General features: G+C 43.7%; 1 protein-coding gene across 3 annotated transcripts in view; it reads left to right on the forward strand.

Moving 5' to 3' along the window:
• LOC129842059 (heparan-alpha-glucosaminide N-acetyltransferase-like) overlaps positions 1 to 17,135 on the forward strand; it is a 37,255-nt gene that overhangs the window by 14,024 nt on the left and 6,096 nt on the right. The window lies entirely within an intron of this gene.

Here is a 17,135-nt window from a genome sequence, read left to right on the forward strand (position 1 = left end):
AATCATCAGTGCCCCAGTTCATAGTGTGGAATCATCAGTGCCCTAGTTCATAGTGTGGAATAATCAGTGCCCTAGTTCATAGTGTGGAATCATCAGTGCCCTAGTTCATAGTGTGGAATCATCAGTGCCCTAGTTCATAGTGTTGAATCATCAGTGCCCTAGTTCATAGTGTGGAATCATCAGTGCCCTAGTTCATAGTGTAGTGTGGAATCATCAGTGCCCTAGTTCATAGTGTGGAATCATCAGTGCCCTAGTTCATAGTGTGGAATCATCAGTGCCCTAGTTCATAGTGTAGTGTGGAATCATCAGTGCCCTAGTTCATAGTGTGGAATCATCAGTGCCCTAGTTCATAGTGTGGAATCATCAGTGCCCTAGTTCATAGTGTAGTGTGGAATCATCAGTGCCCTAGTTCATAGTGTAGTGTGGAATCATCAGTGCCCTAGTTCATAGTGTAGTGTGGAATCATCAGTGCCCTAGTTCATAGTGTGGAATCATCAGTGCCCTAGTTCATAGTGTAGTGTGGAATCATCAGTGCCCTAGTTCATAGTGTGGAATCATCAGTGCCCTAGTTCATAGTGTGGAATCATCAGTGCCCTAGTTCATAGTGTAGTGTGGAATCATCAGTGCCCTAGTTCATAGTGTGGAATCATCAGTGCCCTAGTTCATAGTGTGGAATCATCAGTGCCGTAGTTCATAGTGTGGAATCATCAGTGCCCTAGTTCATAGTGTGGAATCATCAGTGCCCTAGTTCATAGTGTGGAATCATCAGTGCCCTAGTTCATAGTGTGGAATAATCAGTGCCCTAGTTCATAGTGTGGAATCATCAGTGCCCTAGTTCATAGTGTGGAATCATCAGTGCCCTAGTTCATAGTGTGGAATCATCAGTGCCCTAGTTCATAGTGTGGAATCATCAGTGCCCTAGTTCATAGTGTAGTGTGGAATCATCAGTGCCCTAGTTCATAGTGTGGAATCATCAGTGCCCTAGTTCATAGTGTAGTGTGGAATCATCTGTGCCCTAGTTCATAGTGTGGAATCATCAGTGCCCTAGTTCATAGTGTAGTGTGGAATAATCAGTGCCCTAGTTCATAGTGTGGAATCATCAGTGCCCTAGTTCATAGTGTAGTGTGGAATCATCAGTGCCCTAGTTCATAGTGTAGTGTGGAATCATTAGTGCCCTAGTTCATAGTGTTGAATCATCAGTGCCCTAGTTCATAGTGTAGTGTGGAATCATCAGTGCCCTAGTTCATAGTGTAGTGTGGAATCATCAGTGCCCTAGTTCATAGTGTAGTGTGGAATCATCAGTGCCCTAGTTCATAGTGTAGTGTGGAATCATCAGTGCCCTAGTTCATAGTGTAGAACCATCAGTGCCCTAGTTCATAGTGTGGAATCATCAGTGCCCTAGTTAATAGCATAGTGTGGAATCATCAGTGCCCTAGTTCATAGTGTGGAATCATCAGTGCCCTAGTTCATAGTGTGGAATCATCAGTGCCCTAGTTCATAGTGTGGAATCATCAGTGCCCTAGTTCATAGTGTGGAATAATCAGTGCCCTAGTTCATAGTGTAGTGTGGAATCATCAGTGCCCTAGTTCATAGTGTGGAATCATCAGTGCCCTAGTTCATAGTGTAGTGTGGAATCATCAGTGCCCTAGTTCATAGTGTAGTGTGGAATCATCAGTGCCCTAGTTAATAGCATAGTGTGGAATCATCAGTGCCCTAGTTCATAGTGTGGAATAATCAGTGCCCTAGTTCATAGTGTGGAATCATCAGTGCCCTAGTTCATAGTGTGGAATCATCAGTGCCCTAGTTCATAGTGTGGAATCATCAGTGCCCTAGTTCATAGTGTGGAATCATCAGTGCCCTAGTTCATAGTGTGGAATCATCAGTGCCCTAGTTCATAGTGTGGAATCATCAGTGCCCTAGTTCATAGTGTAGTGTGGAATCATCAGTGCCCTAGTTCATAGTGTAGTGTGGAATCATCAGTGCCCTAGTTCATAGTGTAGTGTGGAATCATCAGTGCCCTAGTTCATAGTGTAGTGTGGAATCATCAGTGCCCTAGTTCATAGTGTAGTGTGGAATCATCAGTGCCCTAGTTCATAGTGTAGTGTGGAATCATCAGTGCCCTAGTTCGTAGTGTGGAATCATCAGTGCCCTAGTTCGTAGTGTAGTGTGGAATCATCAGTGCCCTAGTTCATAGTGTAGTGTGGAATCATCAGTGCCCTAGTTCATAGTGTAGTGTGGAATCATCAGTGCCCTAGTTCATAGTGTAGTGTGGAATCATCAGTGCCCTAGTTCATAGTGTAGTGTGGAATCATCAGTGCCCTAGTTCATAGTGTAGTGTGGAATCATCAGTGCCCTAGTTCATAGTGTAGTGTGGAATCATCAGTGCCCTAGTTCATAGTGTAGTGTGGAATCATCAGTGCCCTAGTTCATAGTGTAGTGTGGAATCATCAGTGCCCTAGTTCATAGTGTGGAATCATCAGTGCCCTAGTTCATAGTGTAGTGTGGACTCATCAGTGCCCTAGTTCATAGTGTGGAATCATCAGTGCCCTAGTTCATAGTGTGGAATCATCAGTGCCCTAGTTCATAGTGTGGAATAATCAGTGCCCTAGTTCATAGTGTGGAATCATCAGTGCCCTAGTTCATAGTGTAGTGTGGAATCATCAGTGCCCTAGTTCATAGTGTAGTGTGGAATCATCAGTGCCCTAGTTCATAGTGTGGAATAATCAGTGCCCTAGTTCATAGTGTAGTGTGGAATCATCAGTGCCCTAGTTAATAGTGTAGTGTGGAATCATCAGTGCCCTAGTTCATAGTGTGGAATCATCAGTGCCCTAGTTCGTAGTGTGGAATAATCAGTGCCCTAGTTCATAGTGTAGTGTTGAATCATCAGTGCCCTAGTTCATAGTGTAGTGTTGAATCATCAGTGCCCTAGTTCATAGTGTAGTGTGGAATAATCAGTGCCCTAGTTCATAGTGTGGAATCATCAGTGCCCTAGTTCATAGTGTAGTGTGGAATCATCAGTGCCCTAGTTCATAGTGTGGAATCATCAGTGCCCTAGTTAATAGTGTGGAATCATCAGTGCCCTAGTTAATAGTGTAGTGTGGAATCATCAGTGCCCTAGTTCATAGTGTGGAATCATCAGTGCCCTAGTTCATAGTGTAGTGTGGAATCATCAGTGCCCTAGTTCATAGTGTGGAATCATCAGTGCCCTAGTTCATAGTGTGGAATCATCAGTGCCCTAGTTCATAGTGTAGTGTGGAATCATCAGTGCCCTAGTTCGTAGTGTAGTGTAGAATAATCAGTGCCCTAGTTCATAGTGTGGAATCATTAGTGCCCTAGTTCATAGTGTGGAATCATCAGTGCCCTAGTTCATAGTGTAGTGTGGAATCATCAGTGCCCTAGTTCATAGTGTAGTGTGGAATCATCAGTGCCCTAGTTCATAGTGTGGAATCATCAGTGCCCTAGTTCATAGTGTGGAATCATCAGTGCCCTAGTTCATAGTGTGGAATCATCAGTGCCCTAGTTCATAGTGTGGAATCATCAGTGCCCTAGTTCATAGTGTGGAATCATCAGTGCCCTAGTTCGTAGTGTAGTGTTGAATCATCAGTGCCCTAGTTCGTAGTGTAGTGTGGAATCATCAGTGCCCTAGTTCGTAGTGTAGTGTGGAATCATCAGTGCCCTAGTTCGTAGTGTGGAATCATCAGTGCCCTAGTTCATAGTGTGGAATCATCAGTGCCCTAGTTCGTAGTGTAGTGTGGAATCATCAGTGCCCTAGTTCGTAGTGTAGTGTGGAATCATCAGTGCCCTAGTTCGTAGTGTAGTGTGGAATAATCAGTGCCCTAGTTCATAGTGTAGTGTGGAATCATCAGTGCCCTAGTTCATAGTGTGGAATCATCAGTGCCCTAGTTCATAGTGTGGAATCATCAGTGCCCTAGTTCATAGTGTGGAATCATCAGTGCCCTAGTTCATAGTGTAGTGTGGAATAATCAGTGCCCTAGTTCATAGTGTGGAATCATTAGTGCCCTAGTTCATAGTGTTGAATCATCAGTGCCCTAGTTCATAGTGTAGTGTGGAATCATCAGTGCCCTAGTTCATAGTGTGGAATCATCAGTGCCCTAGTTCATAGTGTAGTGTGGAATCATCAGTGCCCTAGTTCATAGTGTGGAATCATCAGTGCCCTAGTTCATAGTGTGGAATCATCAGTGCCCTAGTTCATAGTGTGGAATCATCAGTGCCCTAGTTCATAGTGTGGAATCATCAGTGCCCTAGTTCATAGTGTAGTGTGGAATCATCAGTGCCCTAGTTCATAGTGTAGTGTGGAATCATCAGTGCCCTAGTTCATAGTGTGGAATCATCAGTGCCCTAGTTCATAGTGTAGTGTGGAATCATCAGTGCCCTAGTTCATAGTGTAGTGTGGAATCATCAGTGCCCTAGTTCATAGTGTGGAATCATCAGTGCCCTAGTTCATAGTGTAGTGTGGAATCATCAGTGCCCTAGTTCATAGTGTGGAATCATCAGTGCCCTAGTTCATAGTGTGGAATCATCAGTGCCCTAGTTCATAGTGTGGAATCATCAGTGCCCTAGTTCATAGTGTAGTGTGGAATCATCAGTGCCCTAGTTCATAGTGTAGTGTGGAATCATCAGTGCCCTAGTTCATAGTGTAGTGTGGAATCATCAGTGCCCTAGTTCATAGTGTGGAATAATCAGTGCCCTAGTTCATAGTGTAGTGTGGAATCATCAGTGCCCTAGTTCATAGTGTGGAATCATCAGTGCCCTAGTTCATAGTGTAGTGTGGAATCATCAGTGCCCTAGTTCATAGTGTAGTGTGGAATCATCAGTGCCCTAGTTCATAGTGTAGTGTGGAATCATCAGTGCCCTAGTTAATAGCATAGTGTGGAATCATCAGTGCCCTAGTTCATAGTGTGGAATCATCAGTGCCCTAGTTCATAGTGTGGAATCATCAGTGCCCTAGTTCATAGTGTGGAATCATCAGTGCCCTAGTTCATAGTGTGGAATCATCAGTGCCCTAGTTCATAGTGTGGAATCATCAGTGCCCTAGTTCATAGTGTGGAATCATTAGTGCCCTAGTTCATAGTGTGGAATCATCAGTGCCCTAGTTCATAGTGTGGAATCATCAGTGCCCTAGTTCATAGTGTGGAATCATCAGTGCCCTAGTTCATAGTGTAGTGTGGAATCATCAGTGCCCTAGTTCATAGTGTGGAATCATCAGTGCCCTAGTTCATAGTGTAGTGTGGAATCATCAGTGCCCTAGTTCATAGTGTGGAATCATCAGTGCCCTAGTTCATAGTGTGGAATCATCAGTGCCCTAGTTCATAGTGTAGTGTTGAATCATCAGTGCCCTAGTTCATAGTGTAGTGTGGAATCATCAGTGCCCTAGTTCATAGTGTAGTGTGGAATCATCAGTGCCCTAGTTCATAGTGTGGAATCATCAGTGCCCTAGTTCATAGTGTGGAATCATCAGTGCCCTAGTTCATAGTGTAGTGTGGAATCATCAGTGCCCTAGTTCATAGTGTGGAATCATCAGTGCCCTAGTTCATAGTGTAGTGTGGAATCATCAGTGCCCTAGTTCATAGTGTAGTGTGGAATCATCAGTGCCCTAGTTCATAGTGTAGTGTGGAATCATCAGTGCCCTAGTTCATAGTGTGGAATCATCAGTGCCCTAGTTCATAGTGTGGAATCATCAGTGTCCTAGTTCATAGTGTGGAATCATCAGTGCCCTAGTTCATAGTGTGGAATCATCAGTGCCCTAGTTCATAGTGTGGAATCATCAGTGCCCTAGTTCATAGTGTGGAATCATCAGTGCCCTAGTTCATAGTGTGGAATCATCAGTGCCCTAGTTCATAGTGTGGAATCATCAGTGCCCTAGTTCATAGTGTGGAATCATCAGTGCCCTAGTTCATAGTGTAGTGTGGAATAATCAGTGCCCTAGTTCATAGTGTGGAATCATCAGTGCCCTAGTTCATAGTGTAGTGTGGAATCATCAGTGCCCTAGTTCATAGTGTGGAATCATCAGTGCCCTAGTTAATAGTGTGGAATCATCAGTGCCCTAGTTAATAGTGTGGAATCATCAGTGCCCTAGTTCATAGTGTGGAATCATCAGTGCCCTAGTTCATAGTGTAGTGTGGAATAATCAGTGCCCTAGTTCATAGTGTGGAATCATCAGTGCCCTAGTTCATAGTGTAGTGTGGAATCATCAGTGCCCTAGTTCATAGTGTGGAATCATCAGTGCCCTAGTTCATAGTGTGGAATCATCAGTGCCCTAGTTAATAGTGTGGAATCATCAGTGCCCTAGTTAATAGTGTGGAATCATCAGTGCCCTAGTTCATAGTGTGGAATCATCAGTGCCCTAGTTCATAGTGTAGTGTGGAATCATCAGTGCCCTAGTTCATAGTGTAGTGTGGAATCATCAGTGCCCTAGTTCATAGTGTAGTGTGGAATCATCAGTGCCCTAGTTCATAGTGTAGTGTGGAATCATCAGTGCCCTAGTTCGTAGTGTAGTGTGGAATAATCAGTGCCCTAGTTCATAGTGTAGTGTGGAATCATCAGTGCCCTAGTTCGTAGTGTAGTGTGGAATCATCAGTGCCCTAGTTCATAGTGTGGAATCATCAGTGCCCTAGTTCATAGTGTAGTGTGGAATCATCAGTGCCCTAGTTCATAGTGTAGTGTGGAATCATCAGTGCCCTAGTTCATAGTGTAGAATCATCAGTGCCCTAGTTCATAGTGTAGTGTGGAATCATCAGTGCCCTAGTTCATAGTGTATTGTGGAATCATTAGTGCCCTAGTTCATAGTGTAGTGTGGAATCATCAGTGCCCTAGTTCATAGTGTGGAATAATCAGTGCCCTAGTTCATAGTGTGGAATAATCAGTGCCCTAGTTCATAGTGTTGAATCATCAGTGCCCTAGTTCATAGTGTAGTGTGGAATCATCAGTGCCCTAGTTCATAGTGTTGAATCATCAGTGCCCTAGTTCATAGTGTAGTGTTGAATCATCAGTGCCCTAGTTCATAGTGTAGTGTGGAATCATCAGTGCCCTAGTTCATAGTGTGGAATCATCAGTGCCCTAGTTCATAGTGTGGAATAATCAGTGCCCTAGTTCATAGTGTAGTGTGGAATCATCAGTGCCCTAGTTCATAGTGTAGTGTTGAATCATCAGTGCCCTAGTTCATAGTGTAGTGTTGAATCATCAGTGCCCTAGTTCATAGTGTTGAATCATCAGTGCCCTAGTTCATAGTGTAGTGTGGAATCATCAGTGCCCTAGTTCATAGTGTTGAATCATCAGTGCCCTAGTTCATAGTGTAGTGTGGAATCATCAGTGCCCTAGTTCATAGTGTGGAATCATCAGTGCCCTAGTTCGTAGTGTGGAATAATCAGTGCCCTAGTTCATAGTGTAGTGTGGAATCATCAGTGCCCTAGTTCATAGTGTAGTGTGGAATAATCAGTGCCCTAGTTCATAGTGTGGAATCATCAGTGCCCTAGTTCATAGTGTAGTGTGGAATCATCAGTGCCCTAGTTCATAGTGTGGAATCATCAGTGCCCTAGTTCATAGTGTGGAATCATCAGTGCCCTAGTTAATAGTGTGGAATCATCAGTGCCCTAGTTAATAGTGTGGAATCATCAGTGCCCTAGTTCATAGTGTGGAATCATCAGTGCCCTAGTTCATAGTGTAGTGTGGAATAATCAGTGCCCTAGTTCATAGTGTGGAATCATCAGTGCCCTAGTTCATAGTGTAGTGTGGAATCATCAGTGCCCTAGTTCATAGTGTGGAATCATCAGTGCCCTAGTTCATAGTGTGGAATCATCAGTGCCCTAGTTAATAGTGTGGAATCATCAGTGCCCTAGTTAATAGTGTGGAATCATCAGTGCCCTAGTTCATAGTGTAGTGTGGAATCATCAGTGCCCTAGTTCATAGTGTAGTGTGGAATCATCAGTGCCCTAGTTCGTAGTGTAGTGTGGAATAATCAGTGCCCTAGTTCATAGTGTAGTGTGGAATCATCAGTGCCCTAGTTCGTAGTGTAGTGTGGAATCATCAGTGCCCTAGTTCATAGTGTGGAATCATCAGTGCCCTAGTTCATAGTGTAGTGTGGAATAATCAGTGCCCTAGTTCATAGTGTGGAATCATCAGTGCCCTAGTTCATAGTGTGGAATAATCAGTGCCCTAGTTCATAGTGTAGTGTGGAATCATCAGTGCCCTAGTTCATAGTGTAGTGTGGAATCATCAGTGCCCTAGTTCATAGTGTAGAATCATCAGTGCCCTAGTTCATAGTGTAGTGTGGAATCATCAGTGCCCTAGTTCATAGTGTAGTGTGGAATCATTAGTGCCCTAGTTCATAGTGTAGTGTGGAATCATCAGTGCCCTAGTTCATAGTGTGGAATAATCAGTGCCCTAGTTCATAGTGTGGAATAATCAGTGCCCTAGTTCATAGTGTTGAATCATCAGTGCCCTAGTTCATAGTGTAGTGTGGAATCATCAGTGCCCTAGTTCATAGTGTTGAATCATCAGTGCCCTAGTTCATAGTGTAGTGTTGAATCATCAGTGCCCTAGTTCATAGTGTAGTGTGGAATCATCAGTGCCCTAGTTCATAGTGTGGAATCATCAGTGCCCTAGTTCATAGTGTGGAATAATCAGTGCCCTAGTTCATAGTGTAGTGTGGAATCATCAGTGCCCTAGTTCATAGTGTAGTGTTGAATCATCAGTGCCCTAGTTCATAGTGTAGTGTTGAATCATCAGTGCCCTAGTTCATAGTGTTGAATCATCAGTGCCCTAGTTCATAGTGTAGTGTGGAATCATCAGTGCCCTAGTTCATAGTGTTGAATCATCAGTGCCCTAGTTCATAGTGTAGTGTGGAATCATCAGTGCCCTAGTTCATAGTGTGGAATCATCAGTGCCCTAGTTCGTAGTGTGGAATAATCAGTGCCCTAGTTCATAGTGTAGTGTGGAATCATCAGTGCCCTAGTTCATAGTGTAGTGTGGAATAATCAGTGCCCTAGTTCATAGTGTAGTGTGGAATCATCAGTGCCCTAGTTCGTAGTGTGGAATAATCAGTGCCCTAGTTCATAGTGTAGTGTGGAATCATCAGTGCCCTAGTTCATAGTGTAGTGTGGAATAATCAGTGCCCTAGTTCATAGTGTAGTGTGGAATCATCAGTGCCCTAGTTCATAGTGTGGAATCATCAGTGCCCTAGTTCATAGTGTGGAATCATCAGTGCCCTAGTTCATAGTGTAGAACCATCAGTGCCCTAGTTCATAGTGTGGAATCATCAGTGCCCTAGTTCATAGTGTGGAATCATCAGTGCCCTAGTTCATAGTGTAGTGTGGAATCATCAGTGCCCTAGTTCATAGTGTGGAATAATCAGTGCCCTAGTTCATAGTGTAGTGTGGAATCATCAGTGCCCTAGTTCATAGTGTAGTGTGGAATCATCAGTGCCCTAGTTCATAGTGTAGAATCATCAGTGCCCTAGTTCATAGTGTAGTGTGGAATCATCAGTGCCCTAGTTCATAGTGTGGAATCATCAGTGCCCTAGTTCATAGTGTAGTGTAGAATAATCAGTGCCCTAGTTAATAGTGTTGAATAATCAGTGCCCTAGTTCATAGTGTAGTGTGGAATCATCAGTGCCCTAGTTCATAGTGTAGTGTGGAATAATCAGTGCCCTAGTTCATAGTGTGGAATCATCAGTGCCCTAGTTCATAGTGTGGAATCATCAGTGCCCTAGTTCATAGTGTGGAATCATCAGTGCCCTAGTTCATAGTGTAGTGTGGAATCATCAGTGCCCTAGTTCATAGTGTAGTGTGGAATCATCAGTGCCCTAGTTCATAGTGTAGTGTGGAATCATCAGTGCCCTAGTTCATAGTGTAGTGTGGAATCATCAGTGCCCTAGTTCATAGTGTGGAATCATCAGTGCCCTAGTTAATAGCATAGTGTGGAATCATCAGTGCCCTAGTTCATAGTGTGGAATCATCAGTGCCCTAGTTCATAGTGTGGAATCATCAGTGCCCTAGTTCATAGTGTGGAATCATCAGTGCCCTAGTTAATAGCATAGTGTGGAATCATCAGTGCCCTAGTTCATAGTGTGGAATCATCAGTGCCCTAGTTCATAGTGTGGAATCATCAGTGCCCTAGTTCATAGTGTGGAATCATCAGTGCCCTAGTTCATAGTGTAGTGTGGAATCATCAGTGCCCTAGTTCATAGTGTGGAATCATCAGTGCCCTAGTTCATAGTGTAGTGTGGAATCATCAGTGCCCTAGTTCATAGTGTGGAATCATCAGTGCCCTAGTTCATAGTGTGGAATCATCAGTGCCCTAGTTCATAGTGTAGTGTGGAATCATCAGTGCCCTAGTTCATAGTGTGGAATCATCAGTGCCCTAGTTCATAGTGTGGAATCATCAGTGCCCTAGTTCATAGTGTGGAATCATCAGTGCCCTAGTTCATAGTGTGGAATCATCAGTGCCCTAGTTCATAGTGTAGTGTAGAATAATCAGTGCCCTAGTTCATAGTGTAGTGTGGAATCATCAGTGCCCTAGTTCATAGTGTGGAATCATCAGTGCCCTAGTTCATAGTGTAGTGTGGAATCATCAGTGCCCTAGTTCATAGTGTAGAACCATCAGTGCCCTAGTTAATAGCATAGTGTGGAATCATCAGTGCCCTAGTTCATAGTGTAGTGTGGAATCATCAGTGCCCTAGTTCATAGTGTGGAATCATCAGTGCCCTAGTTCATAGTGTGGAATAATCAGTGCCCTAGTTCATAGTGTAGTGTGGAATCATCAGTGCCCTAGTTCATAGTGTGGAATCATCAGTGCCCTAGTTCATAGTGTGGAATCATCAGTGCCCTAGTTCATAGTGTAGTGTGGAATCATCAGTGCCCTAGTTCATAGTGTAGAACCATCAGTGCCCTAGTTAATAGCATAGTGTGGAATCATCAGTGCCCTAGTTCATAGTGTGGAATCATCAGTGCCCTAGTTCATAGTGTGGAATCATCAGTGCCCTAGTTCATAGTGTGGAATCATCAGTGCCCTAGTTCATAGTGTGGAATCATCAGTGCCCTAGTTCATAGTGTAGTGTTGAATCATCAGTGCCCTAGTTCATAGTGTAGTGTGGAATCATCAGTGCCCTAGTTAATAGTGTAGTGTGGAATCATCAGTGCCCTAGTTCATAGTGTGGAATCATCAGTGCCCTAGTTCATAGTGTGGAATCATTAGTGCCCTAGTTCATAGTGTGGAATCATTAGTGCCCTATTTCATAGTGTGGAATCATCAGTGACCTAGTTCATAGTGTGGAATCATCAGTGCCCTAGTTCATAGTGTAGTGTAGAATCATCAGTGCCCTAGTTCATAGTGTAGTGTGGAATCATCAGTGCCCTAGTTCATAGTGTAGTGTGGAATCATCAGTGCCCTAGTTCATAGTGTAGTGTGGAATCATCAGTGCCCTAGTTCATAGTGTGGAATCATCAGTGCCCTAGTTAATAGCATAGTGTGGAATCATCAGTGCCCTAGTTCATAGTGTGGAATCATCAGTGCCCTAGTTCATAGTGTGGAATCATCAGTGCCCTAGTTCATAGTGTGGAATCATCAGTGCCCTAGTTCATAGTGTGGAATCATCAGTGCCCTAGTTAATAGTGTGGAATCATCAGTGCCCTAGTTAATAGTGTGGAATCATCAGTGCCCTAGTTCATAGTGTGGAATCATCAGTGCCCTAGTTCATAGTGTAGTGTGGAATAATCAGTGCCCTAGTTCATAGTGTGGAATCATCAGTGCCCTAGTTCATAGTGTAGTGTGGAATCATCAGTGCCCTAGTTCATAGTGTGGAATCATCAGTGCCCTAGTTCATAGTGTGGAATCATCAGTGCCCTAGTTAATAGTGTGGAATCATCAGTGCCCTAGTTAATAGTGTGGAATCATCAGTGCCCTAGTTCATAGTGTAGTGTGGAATCATCAGTGCCCTAGTTCATAGTGTAGTGTGGAATCATCAGTGCCCTAGTTCGTAGTGTAGTGTGGAATAATCAGTGCCCTAGTTCATAGTGTAGTGTGGAATCATCAGTGCCCTAGTTCGTAGTGTAGTGTGGAATCATCAGTGCCCTAGTTCATAGTGTGGAATCATCAGTGCCCTAGTTCATAGTGTAGTGTGGAATAATCAGTGCCCTAGTTCATAGTGTGGAATCATCAGTGCCCTAGTTCATAGTGTGGAATAATCAGTGCCCTAGTTCATAGTGTAGTGTGGAATCATCAGTGCCCTAGTTCATAGTGTAGTGTGGAATCATCAGTGCCCTAGTTCATAGTGTAGAATCATCAGTGCCCTAGTTCATAGTGTAGTGTGGAATCATCAGTGCCCTAGTTCATAGTGTAGTGTGGAATCATTAGTGCCCTAGTTCATAGTGTAGTGTGGAATCATCAGTGCCCTAGTTCATAGTGTGGAATAATCAGTGCCCTAGTTCATAGTGTGGAATAATCAGTGCCCTAGTTCATAGTGTTGAATCATCAGTGCCCTAGTTCATAGTGTAGTGTGGAATCATCAGTGCCCTAGTTCATAGTGTTGAATCATCAGTGCCCTAGTTCATAGTGTAGTGTTGAATCATCAGTGCCCTAGTTCATAGTGTAGTGTGGAATCATCAGTGCCCTAGTTCATAGTGTGGAATCATCAGTGCCCTAGTTCATAGTGTGGAATAATCAGTGCCCTAGTTCATAGTGTAGTGTGGAATCATCAGTGCCCTAGTTCATAGTGTAGTGTTGAATCATCAGTGCCCTAGTTCATAGTGTAGTGTTGAATCATCAGTGCCCTAGTTCATAGTGTTGAATCATCAGTGCCCTAGTTCATAGTGTAGTGTGGAATCATCAGTGCCCTAGTTCATAGTGTTGAATCATCAGTGCCCTAGTTCATAGTGTAGTGTGGAATCATCAGTGCCCTAGTTCATAGTGTGGAATCATCAGTGCCCTAGTTCGTAGTGTGGAATAATCAGTGCCCTAGTTCATAGTGTAGTGTGGAATCATCAGTGCCCTAGTTCATAGTGTAGTGTGGAATAATCAGTGCCCTAGTTCATAGTGTAGTGTGGAATCATCAGTGCCCTAGTTCGTAGTGTGGAATAATCAGTGCCCTAGTTCATAGTGTAGTGTGGAATCATCAGTGCCCTAGTTCATAGTGTAGTGTGGAATAATCAGTGCCCTAGTTCATAGTGTAGTGTGGAATCATCAGTGCCCTAGTTCATAGTGTGGAATCATCAGTGCCCTAGTTCATAGTGTGGAATCATCAGTGCCCTAGTTCATAGTGTAGAACCATCAGTGCCCTAGTTCATAGTGTGGAATCATCAGTGCCCTAGTTCATAGTGTGGAATCATCAGTGCCCTAGTTCATAGTGTAGTGTGGAATCATCAGTGCCCTAGTTCATAGTGTGGAATAATCAGTGCCCTAGTTCATAGTGTAGTGTGGAATCATCAGTGCCCTAGTTCATAGTGTAGTGTGGAATCATCAGTGCCCTAGTTCATAGTGTAGAATCATCAGTGCCCTAGTTCATAGTGTAGTGTGGAATCATCAGTGCCCTAGTTCATAGTGTGGAATCATCAGTGCCCTAGTTCATAGTGTAGTGTAGAATAATCAGTGCCCTAGTTAATAGTGTTGAATAATCAGTGCCCTAGTTCATAGTGTAGTGTGGAATCATCAGTGCCCTAGTTCATAGTGTAGTGTGGAATAATCAGTGCCCTAGTTCATAGTGTGGAATCATCAGTGCCCTAGTTCATAGTGTGGAATCATCAGTGCCCTAGTTCATAGTGTGGAATCATCAGTGCCCTAGTTCATAGTGTAGTGTGGAATCATCAGTGCCCTAGTTCATAGTGTAGTGTGGAATCATCAGTGCCCTAGTTCATAGTGTAGTGTGGAATCATCAGTGCCCTAGTTCATAGTGTAGTGTGGAATCATCAGTGCCCTAGTTCATAGTGTGGAATCATCAGTGCCCTAGTTAATAGCATAGTGTGGAATCATCAGTGCCCTAGTTCATAGTGTGGAATCATCAGTGCCCTAGTTCATAGTGTGGAATCATCAGTGCCCTAGTTCATAGTGTGGAATCATCAGTGCCCTAGTTAATAGCATAGTGTGGAATCATCAGTGCCCTAGTTCATAGTGTGGAATCATCAGTGCCCTAGTTCATAGTGTGGAATCATCAGTGCCCTAGTTCATAGTGTGGAATCATCAGTGCCCTAGTTCATAGTGTAGTGTGGAATCATCAGTGCCCTAGTTCATAGTGTGGAATCATCAGTGCCCTAGTTCATAGTGTAGTGTGGAATCATCAGTGCCCTAGTTCATAGTGTGGAATCATCAGTGCCCTAGTTCATAGTGTGGAATCATCAGTGCCCTAGTTCATAGTGTAGTGTGGAATCATCAGTGCCCTAGTTCATAGTGTGGAATCATCAGTGCCCTAGTTCATAGTGTGGAATCATCAGTGCCCTAGTTCATAGTGTGGAATCATCAGTGCCCTAGTTCATAGTGTGGAATCATCAGTGCCCTAGTTCATAGTGTAGTGTAGAATAATCAGTGCCCTAGTTCATAGTGTAGTGTGGAATCATCAGTGCCCTAGTTCATAGTGTGGAATCATCAGTGCCCTAGTTCATAGTGTAGTGTGGAATCATCAGTGCCCTAGTTCATAGTGTAGAACCATCAGTGCCCTAGTTAATAGCATAGTGTGGAATCATCAGTGCCCTAGTTCATAGTGTAGTGTGGAATCATCAGTGCCCTAGTTCATAGTGTGGAATCATCAGTGCCCTAGTTCATAGTGTGGAATAATCAGTGCCCTAGTTCATAGTGTAGTGTGGAATCATCAGTGCCCTAGTTCATAGTGTGGAATCATCAGTGCCCTAGTTCATAGTGTGGAATCATCAGTGCCCTAGTTCATAGTGTAGTGTGGAATCATCAGTGCCCTAGTTCATAGTGTAGAACCATCAGTGCCCTAGTTAATAGCATAGTGTGGAATCATCAGTGCCCTAGTTCATAGTGTGGAATCATCAGTGCCCTAGTTCATAGTGTGGAATCATCAGTGCCCTAGTTCATAGTGTGGAATCATCAGTGCCCTAGTTCATAGTGTGGAATCATCAGTGCCCTAGTTCATAGTGTAGTGTTGAATCATCAGTGCCCTAGTTCATAGTGTAGTGTGGAATCATCAGTGCCCTAGTTAATAGTGTAGTGTGGAATCATCAGTGCCCTAGTTCATAGTGTGGAATCATCAGTGCCCTAGTTCATAGTGTGGAATCATTAGTGCCCTAGTTCATAGTGTGGAATCATTAGTGCCCTATTTCATAGTGTGGAATCATCAGTGACCTAGTTCATAGTGTGGAATCATCAGTGCCCTAGTTCATAGTGTAGTGTAGAATCATCAGTGCCCTAGTTCATAGTGTAGTGTGGAATCATCAGTGCCCTAGTTCATAGTGTAGTGTGGAATCATCAGTGCCCTAGTTCATAGTGTGGAATCATCAGTGCCCTAGTTCGTAGTGTAGTGTGGAATCATCAGTGCCCTAGTTCATAGTGTGGAATCATCAGTGCCCTAGTTCATAGTGTGGAATCATCAGTGCCCTAGTTCGTAGTGTAGTGTGGAATAATCAGTGCCCTAGTTCATAGTGTAGTGTGGAATAATCAGTGCCCTAGTTCATAGTGTAGTGTGGAATCATCAGTGCCCTAGTTCGTAGTGTAGTGTGGAATAATCAGTGCCCTAGTTCATAGTGTAGTGTGGAATCATCAGTGCCCTAGTTCATAGTGTAGTGTGGAATCATCAGTGCCCTAGTTCATAGTGTGGAATCATCAGTGCCCTAGTTCATAGTGTGGAATAATCAGTGCCCTAGTTCATAGTGTAGTGTGGAATCATCAGTGCCCTAGTTCATAGTGTGGAATCATCAGTGCCCTAGTTCATAGTGTGGAATCATCAGTGCCCTAGTTCATAGTGTAGTGTGGAATCATCAGTGCCCTAGTTCATAGTGTAGAACCATCAGTGCCCTAGTTAATAGCATAGTGTGGAATCATCAGTGCCCTAGTTCATAGTGTGGAATCATCAGTGCCCTAGTTCATAGTGTGGAATCATCAGTGCCCTAGTTCATAGTGTGGAATCATCAGTGCCCTAGTTCATAGTGTGGAATCATCAGTGCCCTAGTTCATAGTGTAGTGTTGAATCATCAGTGCCCTAGTTCATAGTGTAGTGTGGAATCATCAGTGCCCTAGTTAATAGTGTAGTGTGGAATCATCAGTGCCCTAGTTCATAGTGTGGAATCATCAGTGCCCTAGTTCATAGTGTGGAATCATTAGTGCCCTAGTTCATAGTGTGGAATCATTAGTGCCCTATTTCATAGTGTGGAATCATCAGTGACCTAGTTCATAGTGTGGAATCATCAGTGCCCTAGTTCATAGTGTAGTGTAGAATCATCAGTGCCCTAGTTCATAGTGTAGTGTGGAATCATCAGTGCCCTAGTTCATAGTGTAGTGTGGAATCATCAGTGCCCTAGTTCATAGTGTGGAATCATCAGTGCCCTAGTTCGTAGTGTAGTGTGGAATCATCAGTGCCCTAGTTCATAGTGTGGAATCATCAGTGCCCTAGTTCATAGTGTGGAATCATCAGTGCCCTAGTTCGTAGTGTAGTGTGGAATAATCAGTGCCCTAGTTCATAGTGTAGTGTGGAATAATCAGTGCCCTAGTTCATAGTGTAGTGTGGAATCATCAGTGCCCTAGTTCGTAGTGTAGTGTGGAATAATCAGTGCCCTAGTTCATAGTGTAGTGTGGAATCATCAGTGCCCTAGTTCATAGTGTGGAATCATCAGTGCCCTAGTTCATAGTGTGGAATCATCAGTGCCCTAGTTCATAGTGTGGAATCATCAGTGCCCTAGTTCATAGTGTGGAATCATCAGTGCCCTAGTTCATAGTGTAGTGTGGAATAATCAGTGCCCTAGTTCATAGTGTAGTGTGGAATCATCAGTGCCCTAGTTCATAGTGTAGTGTGGAATCATCAGTGCCCTAGTTCATAGTGTAGTGTGGAATCATCAGTGCCCTAGTTCATAGTGTAGTGTGGAATCATCAGTGCCCTAGTTCATAGTGTAGTGTGGAATCATCAGTGCCCTAGTTCATAGTGTAGTGTGGAATCATCAGTGCCCTAGTTCATAGTG

This window comes from Salvelinus fontinalis, unplaced genomic scaffold, assembly GCF_029448725.1.
Source record: "Salvelinus fontinalis isolate EN_2023a unplaced genomic scaffold, ASM2944872v1 scaffold_0010, whole genome shotgun sequence".
In the NCBI taxonomy this organism is placed as follows: domain Eukaryota; kingdom Metazoa; phylum Chordata; class Actinopteri; order Salmoniformes; family Salmonidae; genus Salvelinus; species Salvelinus fontinalis.